This window comes from Lepidochelys kempii, chromosome 3, assembly GCF_965140285.1.
Source record: "Lepidochelys kempii isolate rLepKem1 chromosome 3, rLepKem1.hap1, whole genome shotgun sequence".
NCBI classification, from domain to species: domain Eukaryota; kingdom Metazoa; phylum Chordata; order Testudines; family Cheloniidae; genus Lepidochelys; species Lepidochelys kempii.
In genome coordinates this window covers 183,138,514-183,150,965 of record NC_136382.1, presented here as the reverse complement: position 1 = coordinate 183,150,965, position 12,452 = coordinate 183,138,514, and the positions used below count along the sequence as shown (strand labels likewise).

Sequence of the window (12,452 nt, the reverse complement as noted above, 5' to 3'; positions counted from 1 at the left end):
AGTACTGCATTGCTACACAGCAGCAGCTCATTGCCTTTTGGCAGCAGACAGTGCAGTATGACTGGCAGCCATCGTCGCTGTACTCCAGGGTGCTCTTTTAGCCAACCTCGGTGAGGACTGTCAGGGGTGCCTGGGCAAACATGGGAGTGACTCAGCCAGGTCATTTCCCTTTTAAGTTTCATCTCATGGCGATTCAGTCCTGCCAGCAGTCCTACTGCACTGTCTTCTAATGAGCAGCCAGGAGAAGATGATGGCCAGCAGTCGTACTGCACCATCTACTGCCAGCAAGATGTATAAAGATAGATGAAGATATCTTTATAAAAACAGGATCAAAACAAGAAATAGACCAGATTTGTTTTGTATTCATTTTCTCCTCCCTTCCTCCTTCCCTCCATGAAATCAATGGCCTGCTAAACCCAGGGTTTTGAGTTCTATCCTTGAGGGGGCCATTCTGTTTCTCCTTGATGCAAAGCCACCCCCTTTGTTGATTTTAATTCCCTGTAAGCCAACCCTGTAAGCCATGTTGTCAGTTGCCCCTCCCTCTGTCACAGCAACGGCAGACAATCGTTTCATGCCCTTTTCCCTGGGTTACCTGAGTAGAAACCATAGCACAGCAAGCATGGAGCCCATTCAGCTCACCGCAGCAGTTATGACCATTGTAAACACCTCGCACATTATCGTGCAGTTTATGCAGAACCAACACCTGAAAAACCAGGCGAGGAGGCGACAGAAGCACGGTGATGAGGACATGAACACAGATTTCTCTAAAACCACGGTCCCCAGCAGTTTGGAGATCATGGTGTTACTGGGGCAGGCTCATGCCATGGAATGCCAATTCTGGGCCTGGGAAACAAGCACAGAGTGGTGGGACCGCATAGTGTTGCAGGTTTGGGATGATTCCCAGTGGCTCTGAAACTTTTGCATGCGTAAGTGCACTTTTATGGAACTTTGTGACTTGCTTTCTCCTGCCCTGAAGCGCAAGAATACCAAGATAAGAACAGCCCTCACAGTTCACAAGCGAGTGGCAATAGCCTTGTGGAAGCTTGCAAAGCCAGACAGCTACCGGTCAGTCAGGAATCAATTTGGAGTGGGCAAATCTACTGTGGGGGTTGCTGTGATGGAGGCTTGAAACATTTGCAGCTGCTGGAGGAAAAATGGGAGTGAAGTATTTTAAAAGATATGAGTGAAGATATGAGTGAAGATTTTAAAAGATTTTTTTAAAATGAAGATTTTAAAAAAAATTTTAAAAAGATTTTAAAGTGAAGATTTAAAAAAAAAGATTTTTTTAAAAAAAAAGATATGAGTGAAGATTTTAAAAGATATGAGTGAAAATGGGAGTGAAGTATTTTAAAAGATACATTTTACAGAACAATGGCTATACTCTTTCACGGGGAACAACACTATTCACATTACATAGCACATGTGATTTTGGTACAAGGCATTTTGCATCTTATATTGAGTGCCGGCGGCTTTGGTGTTAGAGATCACACACGCAATGCCGGGCAACAGAATTCAGCTTGCAGGCGCCCATGGTAAGCCATAGTCTTTCGGTTTCTGCAACCTTCATAACACCAGTGCCCTCTTCTCCCATACCAAGCAAAGCACATTAAGTTGGCCATTTAGTGCTGCGATTTTCCTGTTAACGTGCAGCAGCAGAAACCAAACTAACCCCCCTCCCCCTTCCAATTCTCTGGGATGATCACTTTACCCCTCCCCCCACCTGCTAGCCAAACGTGAACAGCTCAGCGTCAATGGCTAACTCCCTGGCTAACTCCAGGGAGGATTTCTTTTCAGCCAAAGGCAAACAGCCCAGTAGGAACGGCCACCTCTGAATGTCCCCTTAATTAAATTTCCCTATTTCTACCAGGTTACCATGAACGATATCACTCTCCTGAGGATAACCCAAAGAGATAAAGAACGGATGTTGCTTGAATGCCTGCAAAGACCGGGACCATATGCTGCCAGGCTTTGTCATGCAATGATACCAGATTACTTGCTACTAGCATGGCATGGTAAACTGTCCTACCATGGAGGATGGAATAAGGGTGCTCTCCCCAGAAACTTTCTGCAAAGGCTTTTAGAGTACCTCCAGGAGAGCTTCATGGAGATATCCCTGGAGGATTTCCGCTCCATCCCCAGAGACGTTAACAGGCTTTTCCAGTAGCTGTACTGGCCACGAACGCATCCCAAGTCCTCAGGGCTACGTAATCATTAAAAAAAGCTTGCTTTTACAACATGTATTGTATTTTAAAAGGTACGCTCACCAGAGGTCCCTTCTCCAGCTTCGTTGGGTTGGGAGGGTATTTCAGTCAGGATGATAAAAATATCCTGGCTGTCGGGGAGAATGGTGTGCTGTGTGTTCTCCTCAAGCTCGTCCTCCTCCTCATCATCTTCCCCATCTGCAAGGTGGAGAGTACCCCATCATCGGAGTCCACGGACAGGGGTGGGGTAGTGGTGGCAGCCCCCCCCCCAGAATTGCATGCAGCTCAGCGTAAAAGTGGCATGTCTGGGGCTCTGTCCCGGAGCGTCTGTTTGATTCTTTGGTTTTATGGTACGCTTGTCTGAGCTCCTTAAGTTTCACGTGGCACTGTGTTGCGTCCCTGCTGTAGCCTCTGTCCCTCATGGCTTCGGAGATTTTGTGAAATGTTTTGGCATTTCATCTTCTGGAATGTAGTTCTGATAGCACGGATTCCTCTTCCCTTACAGCGACCAGATCCAGTACCTCCCGTTCGGTCCATGCTGGAGCTCTTTTTCGATTCTCGGACTGCATGGTCATCTGTGCTGATGAGCTCTGCATGGTCACCTGTGCTGATGAGCTCACCTGGCCAAACAGGAAATGAGATTCAAAAGCTCCCGGGGCTTTTCCTGTACACCTGGCCAGTGCATCAGAGTTGAGAGTGCTGTCCAGAGCAGTCACAATGGAGCACTGTGGGATAGCTCCTGGAGGCCAGTACCTTCAAATTGCATCCACACTAAACCTAATTCAAAAACAGCGATGTCGATTTCAGTGCTAATCCCCTCATTGGGGAGGAGTACAAAAATCAGTTTTAAGAGCCCTTTATGTCGAAAAAAAATGGCTTCATTGTGTGGACGGGTGCAGGGTTAATTCAATTTATCGCTGGTAAATCCAACATAAACTCATAGTGTAGACCAGGCCTTAGTTTTGGGGTGCCTAATCAGCCACACCCTATGATGCTGAGCATTCACTCCTCCAATGGACCCAGAGAGCAGACCTAAGGTATCTCAGGGTGGGTGAACACAATGAGTGAACACATCTAAAAATTTTGGCCTCAGGTCACCTATCTTTAAAATGAAGAGAGTATGGTCTTTGCATCTCCCCAGGATGTTGCAAAAGCTTAATGAATGAATACTTGTCGAGTGCTCTGACATCCTTGGTTGAAAAGCACTATGTCCCAGATGTTTAAAATATTCAGGTGTTGCTGCACGCAACACCAAAACACAACTGATTTAGGAAGCTAAGTCTCATTTTCAGAATGGATGTAGGCACTTAGGAGACTAAATTCCATCATCAGCCAATGGGATTTAGACTCCTGAGTGCCTAAATCCCCTTTGAAAATGAGATTTGGGCTCCTAACTCAGTTAGGCGTTGTGATGCTTAACGCAGCAACACCTAATACCTTTAAAAAGCTGGGCCTGTATGTGCAAAACATGATTTATTATAATTCTATGTGAGAAAATACAGTGGAAGCGCAGAAGAGTTAACAACAGAACAAAGGTACATTATTTCTCGGATAGACTGTGGTAGAGCTACTGCATGCCCTAAGTCAGTCTGCACTTCGGTAACGTATATGGAGCAATCTTCCAAAGCCACTAGCTCTGTACTTGGAGGGCGTCTAGGTCACCTCTGTGCACAGGGGAAGTGCATGGTGCATCTGAAGTCCCGCTTGTAAATCTCTAACTGGTGCTCAGCTCTCATGCTGCTCCTCTGTAGAGATGTGAGTTTCACCCTGACTTCCCCATCACTACCTCTTCGTCTACAGCCAGTTTTCTTTCCCTTATTATGAGGAGTAGAGTTGTTCTTGGATACATTAGTGGTCTACACTACCTTACCTTTTCCATCCTGATGACCTTGGAGGATCAAAAACTATTTGACATTTTAACTGTGTGTGGTTTGCTGAAATACACAGAGTGGAGTATTCTATTATTGGTTTTACAATAGGAGATCTTGCTACTTTTGCTCACTTAATTCAGGACAGAATGTAAAAATTACTATGCTGGAATACATGTAACTCATGAACTACTATGCTGGAATACATGTAACTCAAACAGCGCTAGCTGACTGGCCTGTTAAATCCAACTGGTAGCTAGGAGGAAAAAGCAAAACCAGATGCCAGATGACAACAACTGCCTTTACTTCTTCTTCTGCTATTGCTGCTGGCAGGCCCCAAGGTTAGAATGACATTGGCTTGTGATCTTAAAAAAAAAAAAAGCCAAGGAAAAAGAAGACAAGTTTTGCCATGAGGACATGAAAAAGATGGTGTAGAAAATCATAAACCCTTGCAGCTGCTTGGATGATGGAAAGAGAGCCTTACAAAACATGGTGAATAGCATGAACACATATTTGACAGTATGTTCTTTAATATGTACCAAGTTTACAAATAAACTTAATTGCATTTATAAAAGACCTATCAGATGTCTGTAGAAAAGGCTAACCTGGAGCAAACTGAATAAACATCTCTAATCTGCAATAGGAGAGTTTTACACAGAATACCACTGAAACAGAGAGTTCAGTCCTGTACAGCACTGAGTGCCTCCCTTTGAAGTACTGAACACTCCCAACTCCTACTCTTTTCAGTAGGACTCCGCATCTTGCCGGATAAGTCCCAGAATGTATTATAATAATCATCAACATAGTGGCACTTAAAAATCCATAATAGGAGATAAATGTCTGTGTCATAACACACAGAGCAATGTACAGATGAACAGCCAGGAATGCAAAGATATACTGTACCTTCAGAGAGCATAAGGAGATTAAATAAAGTGATCCTCTTATTTGAAATTTGCTCCTAATATAATTCAATGGATTTTTAATTGTTAGGAATTACTCAATTTTCAAATGGGGGTAATTATTAGCTAACTAGAAAAAAAACATGAACATGGCATAATTCTAACCTTGTTTACAGTCCAGACCAGACATCTAGAATTTTTGCAGTTTTTTTTAATTTCTCCCCATCTCGTTTGATATACTTGTCAGTATTACATGCCTGATTCTTAACTCACACTTTCAGAAATCAGAAGTAACCCCACTAAAGTCAGTGCAGTTACAGAACTATAAAAATGGTGTAAGAAACATCAGATTCAGGTCCTCTATGATTAGGGTTACCACTCCCTTAAGAGCTCCATCTCCTGATCCTATCTCCATATATTAGAATGTGGAAGAAGGACTAAACAGCAAACAGTTGACTAGTTGGTGGTGCAAACACCCTGTACTAATGATTTGCGTTAAAATTCTGGCTACACTGGATGAGATTTAGAGCTCTTTTTGGAGGTTTTAACTGCATCCAGGGATCTAACTGCTTTTCACTTGTATCCCAGTGTTGTTTATTGATGGTGTTTAAAAGAAAAGGCTGGATATCATGTCAAAAACAAACAAACAAACAAACATCCAGTGTAAATAGCAAAACAACTAAATAAACTTCCCCTACTTACCTCTCTGCCTGCCACTCACCCCAAAAATACCAACTAGCCTTTTGGCAGCTCTACTGATCTGCATCCATGCCCGTAAACACTTTCGGATATGAATAACTTTACTCATGTCAACAGCTCCTTTCACCTTGATGAAATTACTCTCATGAGTGAAGTTATTCAGTTAAGCATCCGCAGATTTGGACATCCAGAATGGATGTAACTTAGTTAATGGTTCAGGGGCATGGGATGGAGATGTGTAGAAAGCTGGGCAGGCAATGGGCACGTTTATAAGGGAGAAGGCAAAAAAGCAGAACTGCAAGTAGAAATGGGCTAAATGAGCAAATTACAAAAAACCCAACTCTTCAGATTTATTAAATATCCTGCAAAAATTGGGTGTGCAATTTAAGAAGCCCTCTGGCAGCTGAAATTTAAATGACTTTTTGCTGTGTAGCAGATCACCTGAGGTCTCACTGACTTTGCCAGCATTACAGAGGTCTGATTTTGACATGGGTGAATTAACTTCTCTTCAGTAATTTTATCCAAGCACATTAGTCACAAAACAGTTGTGGCCAGTGGTGAGCTGAAGCTGGTTTGCACCAGTTCGCGTGAACTGGTTGTTAAATTTTGAAGCCGGTTTAGAACCGGTTTTTAAAGGGATGGGCAAACTCCGGCCCGCAGAACCGTCCTGTCTGGCCCACCTGAGCTCTCGACTGGGTAGGCTCCCCTGAGAGTCCCTTTTTAATTTTTACTCACCCGGGGCGACTGAAGGGCCTGCCGCCGAAGTGCCGCCAAAGACCCGGAGCGACTGAAGGAATCGGTATTTCAGCTTTTGGCAGCTCATCACTGGTTGTGGTGCAACACCAGGTAAGCCAGGTGTGTGTGTTCCTTTTCTCCTTCTCCAGTAAATATGATAACTTTAGGTAGTGCAACCTCCACGCTCTAGTTATGTGTTTTTTTCAAACCACTTTTTGTCCTTCTAACAGTCTCATTAGGCATTAGTACAACTGGAGAATGTTACGTGCAACAAACGCTTTCTTAGTCAAAGTGAAAGATGTGCTGTTTTGGCTGTCCATCACTTCTGTTTTCATTTGTGCAATTGCTAACAGGTCTCTCAGACTTTTCACCACAGCAAAGAACAGTTGGGATTGATGGCTCTCCTCAGTAAGCACCTTCCCATTTCCTTGTACTACCCTTAACATTGTGGGAGAGTGTTCAGGCAGAGTATCCTGCAGATAATGCACCCATTCTGTCGTGCAGGGACTGCAGAGACTTCAGAATACACAATGTATCGAAATCTAACAGTTTCTTCTCCACTAAACATTTACAAGCAAAGGACTTTCCTTTTGTCTCTCATATAACTGTATATCTTTTTCCCCTCCCAAAACCAGTTCCCCAGTCTCTTCCTTCAAATTACTCCCTAAAACTCACTTGTTTTGAGAATATGAGGGAGGGAGGGAGAAAGCAAACAAACAAACAAAGTAGATTCATAAGACTTGTCCCCATCCTTAATTTATTTGTCACTTTAGTCTGTACATTCTCTAGGGTAGGGACCACACCTACCACGATGTTTGTACATCACCTAGCAAAACAGCGTGTTGACACTGAGTGCATCTGGGTGATGGCAGAATGTAAATATTAAATAATACTAACAGTAAGCTCTGCAGGCCAAGAACCTTGTTTCCTAATTTGTTTGTAAAACACCCAGCATACTTGGGGTGGTATGTGAATAACAAACTATAATGGTGTGAAGCTAGCAGAGATACAAGTTCTTGAGTTCTGAAGATGTTTGATTTTTGAGCAACTAATAATGTTGTAATTTACAAATTTGAATGTGTTGGTGTCAGTACTGACCCCCTCCACAACATTATCTATTACAAATCTTACTGTAACAATAAAATCAGATAATGCTTTGCCTGCAATTAACAGAGAGTGTTAACCATAATGTGGGTCTCTAATTATTTTTCTAGAAAAAAAGGCCTTAATTAGGGTCAACTTCAATGCTAACCAATTTAATTTACTCCTGGTTTAATATCTGTGATTGAACATATTTCTCCATAGAGCAATTGATTCACAGCTCAGTCCAAACTCGCCTTAAATTGTGGATCCATGTTCTACAAGTCACTGAGATGTAGATTTGGAACCCCACAAAGACACTCATGCAGAGGCACTTTTCACTCTAAGCTCCACTTCAGATTTTTGCAAACAAATTTATAATCATTAAATAAAACCAGCAATAATATTTAGCACTTAGTACCATCACAGTTTTGTACTAACTAGAACTGATTAATTCTCAGAAGAACCCTTGGAGACAGGTAATTAATTGTCCACAGCCCCATTTGCAGCCAGGGAAATGGGCACAGAGAGGGTATAGGCCATGCCTAAGGCCTCACAGAGTCAGTTATGGAGTTGGGACCGGAACTTTGCAATTCCATCTCCCTCCTCTGTATGAATGCTGGACACAAAAATCTAACACTGGACACAAAAATCACAGCAAATATTCCTAGCCAGACCTTCAGCCCCTGGGCTGAACAGCTTTGTGCTGCTGTAAAATGACTCTCGCATTCCCCCTGGATAAGGAAATCTTGGCTGGCTGGATGGTAGTGGAGGGAGAAGGTTGGAGGCAGGCAGAAGCAGGAATGCCTTTCAATCTTCAATACTTAGAGCAGAATTTCAATCAAAGAAATGTTATTTCTGACCATGAATATTCAAAATCTACAATGTGGGACAGAAACCAGCCCGTGCTGCATTCCCTTGACACTATTCCTGCAGCCTATAGGAGCCATAGGAGATGTTCTTCCACTGAATGCATCCGATGAAGTGAGCTGTAGCTCACGAAAGCTTATGCTCAAATAAATTGGTTAGTCTCTAAGGTGCCACAAGTACTCCTTTTCTTTTTGTGGATACAGACTAACATGGCTGCTACTCTGAAATAAGAAATGGAGTGGCTCCTGTGGGATTATTGCTAGCACAGAAGCTACCTGGACCTGACCCACTCTGTATTGCCATTCCTCACAACACTTGTCACAATGGGGAGATGGGGACGAGAAAGGGAGTGTGACTGGAGTGCTTCTCACTCCAGCAATTCCATGCTGCAGAGCAGCCCATAAGCAGCGCAGGTAAGGTTATTGTAAGTACAAGTAGCCCCAGAGATGCTCTAAATGGTACAGGGGCCATAATGACCCCCAGAGCAGCCCAGATCCAGGCAATCTGTGAGATCAGAACTGTATGTCCTGAGAGGTGATCTACCACTGCTTCCAGTATTCCATAAGCTGGTGGTGGATTTGAATACACCACAGATATTGTTGAAGAGGGTGTACAAGGTCCTATGGCGGAAACCTGGAAGAAAGTTACTATTGACTGGGACATGTTCCTTCCAGTGCAAGGGAGAAATGCAGCAACATTTGCACATTCAGAGTCAAATTCAGCCCAGGAGCAGGAGCCTGCAGCTCATTTGACTTGAATGAAGTTATGCAGGCTTAAACGAAGGCTGAATGTGGAAGCTGTTATAAATGTAAGGGGTCATTACTACACACTCACAGGCTTCTCCTTTCCAAGTGTTTTTTAGCCAGCCAGACTGAACAATTTAAAAATGTCTCCTCCTTAATCAAGGAGAGGGGATGCATTTGAAACATTTTCTGCCGGAGAGAAAGCAGTCTCCTCCTCCATTTGAGCTGTAATTAGCAATTAACTTTCGTTAGTTCTACCTGCCATGGCAATGCTCTCTTCTTGTGACACTGCCTGCCAAAACAGTGTGAGAGCTCACTCCATCTCCCTGGTACCTGATAAAGACCCCACAGGGAGCAGAGCAGAAAAGCCCAGAGTCAGTTCAATAGACTTTGACCATGGCAAGTGCTCTTGGAATCTTTGAAAACTTTAGAATCTTGTGTACTTTGTCAGAACTGACATGCACAAATGCCAGGAGGGATACTGCAATAAGTGGAAAGTTGCCTGCTGTTTTAATGTATCCTATCACAGTGCTTAGTTGGCCTGAGAAGGAAATTAGTGTACATACATTAGTGTACATACTGAATTATTGACAGCTAAATCTAAGCTCTTTTTCTGTTCCAGAAAAACAGATATAGATATACTTAAGCACTATATATAATAATAATAATTAATAATCAATAAATAATACATCACATTAAATTACATATTACATATTCATATTAGATAACATATTTCATGCAGTACAGTGCCAAAATGCTTTACTAAATATCAGCATCTATAGAATTACTAAATTAATACTCCACATAAAGAAATCTTTCATGAAATTATGACAAAACTGGGTAGTAGAAATAGCACCATGAGTAACAATTGTTTTTCTGTCCTCATAGGCAGTCATTTTAGAAGGCTGGTTGTTGCCAATTATTTGCTTTGCTTTATAAAGTAAATAATTGCAAAGTAACAAATATGAACATAAAGACAGAATGGAAGGGCAAGTATTAAATGATTATACCCTTCCAAAATCATTTCATATTATATAGACTTGAAAGGAACAATTCAATGTGGATAATGTTTGCTGCAAGAGTCTATTTTATGCCTTCTTGCTACCACTGAAATAGCTTCAATGAGCAGTTCTAACCAACTCAGTGAGCCAAATCATAAAGCTTCAGGCAGTCATGAAAAACTATTGATTTTTTTTAACCTTTCTTCAGCTGTAAGTTTCTATTGGTACGTGACAAAAATGTGCAAGCTGCATTTGCTAGCATAGCCATTCTGGGAAAAGCTGAAGTCCAAATCTCTCTGGTTAAGACACTCAGAAGTTTAATGTGGTCAATTTCAAACTGCTTCAACCAATTTTACATCAGATAAAACGTAACATATGTGGTTCCCAGTAGCAATAATCAAAATTGAGGTTTTAGATTTTTGTTGGAAACAAATTACAGAAAGGAGAAATATATCTGATCTTTATTTTATTGCTGGGCAAGTGGAGCAGTAACAGAAAATGTGACCTGTCTTTAAAAAAAAATAATTTAGTTTCTCCTTTCTTGAGTTCATACAAAATTGATTGGGAGGGTAGTTTTTGATTCCCCCACCTCTCCATGCTCATTGGTTTGGAGATGTGATTCCTGGTCTAGAGCCCAGCAGAGAGGTTGGGATCCTGCAGGTCTCACAGGACCCACTGCTATAATAGTGGGAGCAGGTAGACTGTACTTTGTTGTGGGTGGGATTGGGTGGGCAAAAAAACAGACTATGTTAATTTGCAGGAAAACACTAACTCTCTTGACAGTTTGTTATAAATAGAATCTCAGCAATATAAAGCAAGTTTTTTAAAATAAAGGTTTTAATACTTAAATTTAAGTGAGGAATAGAAAGAGATTTGATGTTTATTACAACAGGGGTTAATGTATTTTTAACATGGTTTGAGCAATATTTGTTTTATTCTTTTAGTGGTAAAAATTGTGCCTGAATTCCATTTACATATATACTATATTAACTGACTTTCTTTTTTTTTTTTTTTTAGCAGCGTGGGGGAATCTGTCTCTGTCGAGGGATTTGCAGGTTCTTAAGGTTTTTGCAGGTGGAATTGGGATAACAATGCAAGAAACAATGCAGGAGTGGGTGGGAGTGGGTATTGCAGGGCGGGATGGGAGTGGGATTTAAAAAATACTCCCATGCAGGGCTCTACCCTGGTCATCTAGAATTGCAACAGGGGACGTGCATTTTCACTTGTCTCATGCAACTTTCAGTTTCAAAAGTGAACAGTGGAAAGGAGGGGTAGCATGAGATCTCAGTTCTGGCTTTGTTAGTAGGATTGGCTGCTCTTGTTGTGATGAACTCAGTTCGATAGGTTATAGCATCTTTAAGAGACACCTAGGAAAAAATCCACCACACCAGACACCCCACCTGGAAAAAATGGAGCCAGCAGTTCTGAGTCTGCTGTAAATCTCATTAAGCAGCATGTACTATACTGACAGACTAATACAGAGGGTTTTGTTCCCACCTATATAAAGACATACTCAGAAACACTCTGAAGCTACAGTACCTTATTCTCTGAATTCTGCTTCACTGGAAGGCTATGTAGGGTCAAAGCTGTTCTTTCCTCCCCTTCTGTCCCCTCCCCAAATCATTGCAAGGAATTGTTGTAATGGTTCAGATCCCACCTGCTAACAACTCTGATACTGGTATACAACTGAAGCAAATTAAACAGTGCCTGACTTGGGAATATGCCACAAATGCACGTGCAGTCATGAGAGCATGGTGCAGCCGCAGAGCAAGCTGCTTCAAGGTCATAGCTTTCCCTGACCTTCCCAGAGTAGAATTATGATCAGCTGTGAAATGCTGATCATATTTAGTTCTTATAGGAGGGAGGGTTCTGAAAAGGGGTTCTGTGTTCTCTCCCTCCCAACCATAGCCCATTTTCTGTTCCCCTCTCCCAAACAATAAAAAATGAATGGTTTCAGGGGATCTCCCATCCATTCTGCACAGACCTGTTAACTGTGTTGGAAGCACTGTGTCTACCTCACTCCAGTGCCAGTAGGTGTGCTCTCATTCTCTGATATGAGCATGCTGTGGGCAGGAGAGGGGTCAGCAAAGGTCCAGCAATGTAAATGGGGCTTGGGGCAGCATGTAGCCCTTCTAAAATGGTTATCAAACAATATTCCTCAAAGGAAACCCAGACATGGGGTTTCTCCTCCTCCTTCTGTGACAGAATGAACCATCGGGGATGGGTTCACAATTGGGGAGCAGAATAAAAAACTAGGCTTCAAAGTTCTGCAACGGCTGCAGCACAATGTAAAGAAATGTTCTTTCTGTACTGTAATTGCCCTGTTCTCCTCATCTTACTGAGATGTATGGTCCCA

At 42.3% G+C, this 12,452-nt stretch overlaps 1 protein-coding gene across 25 annotated transcripts in view; it reads right to left on the bottom strand.

Annotated features, from left to right (window-relative positions):
• The window catches only part of NRXN1 (neurexin 1), a 1,265,182-nt gene that overhangs the window by 202,167 nt on the left and 1,050,563 nt on the right, over positions 1 to 12,452 (bottom strand). The window contains exon 1 of one of the 25 annotated variants that reach the window (XM_073339228.2): positions 11,636 to 11,653. The exons of the other annotated variants lie outside the window; for them this stretch is intronic. The gene's annotated coding sequence lies outside the window, so the exon portion shown is untranslated. Of the gene's footprint in view, positions 1 to 11,635; positions 11,654 to 12,452 lie in introns of those variants that run through there. 25 annotated transcript variants of the gene reach the window in all.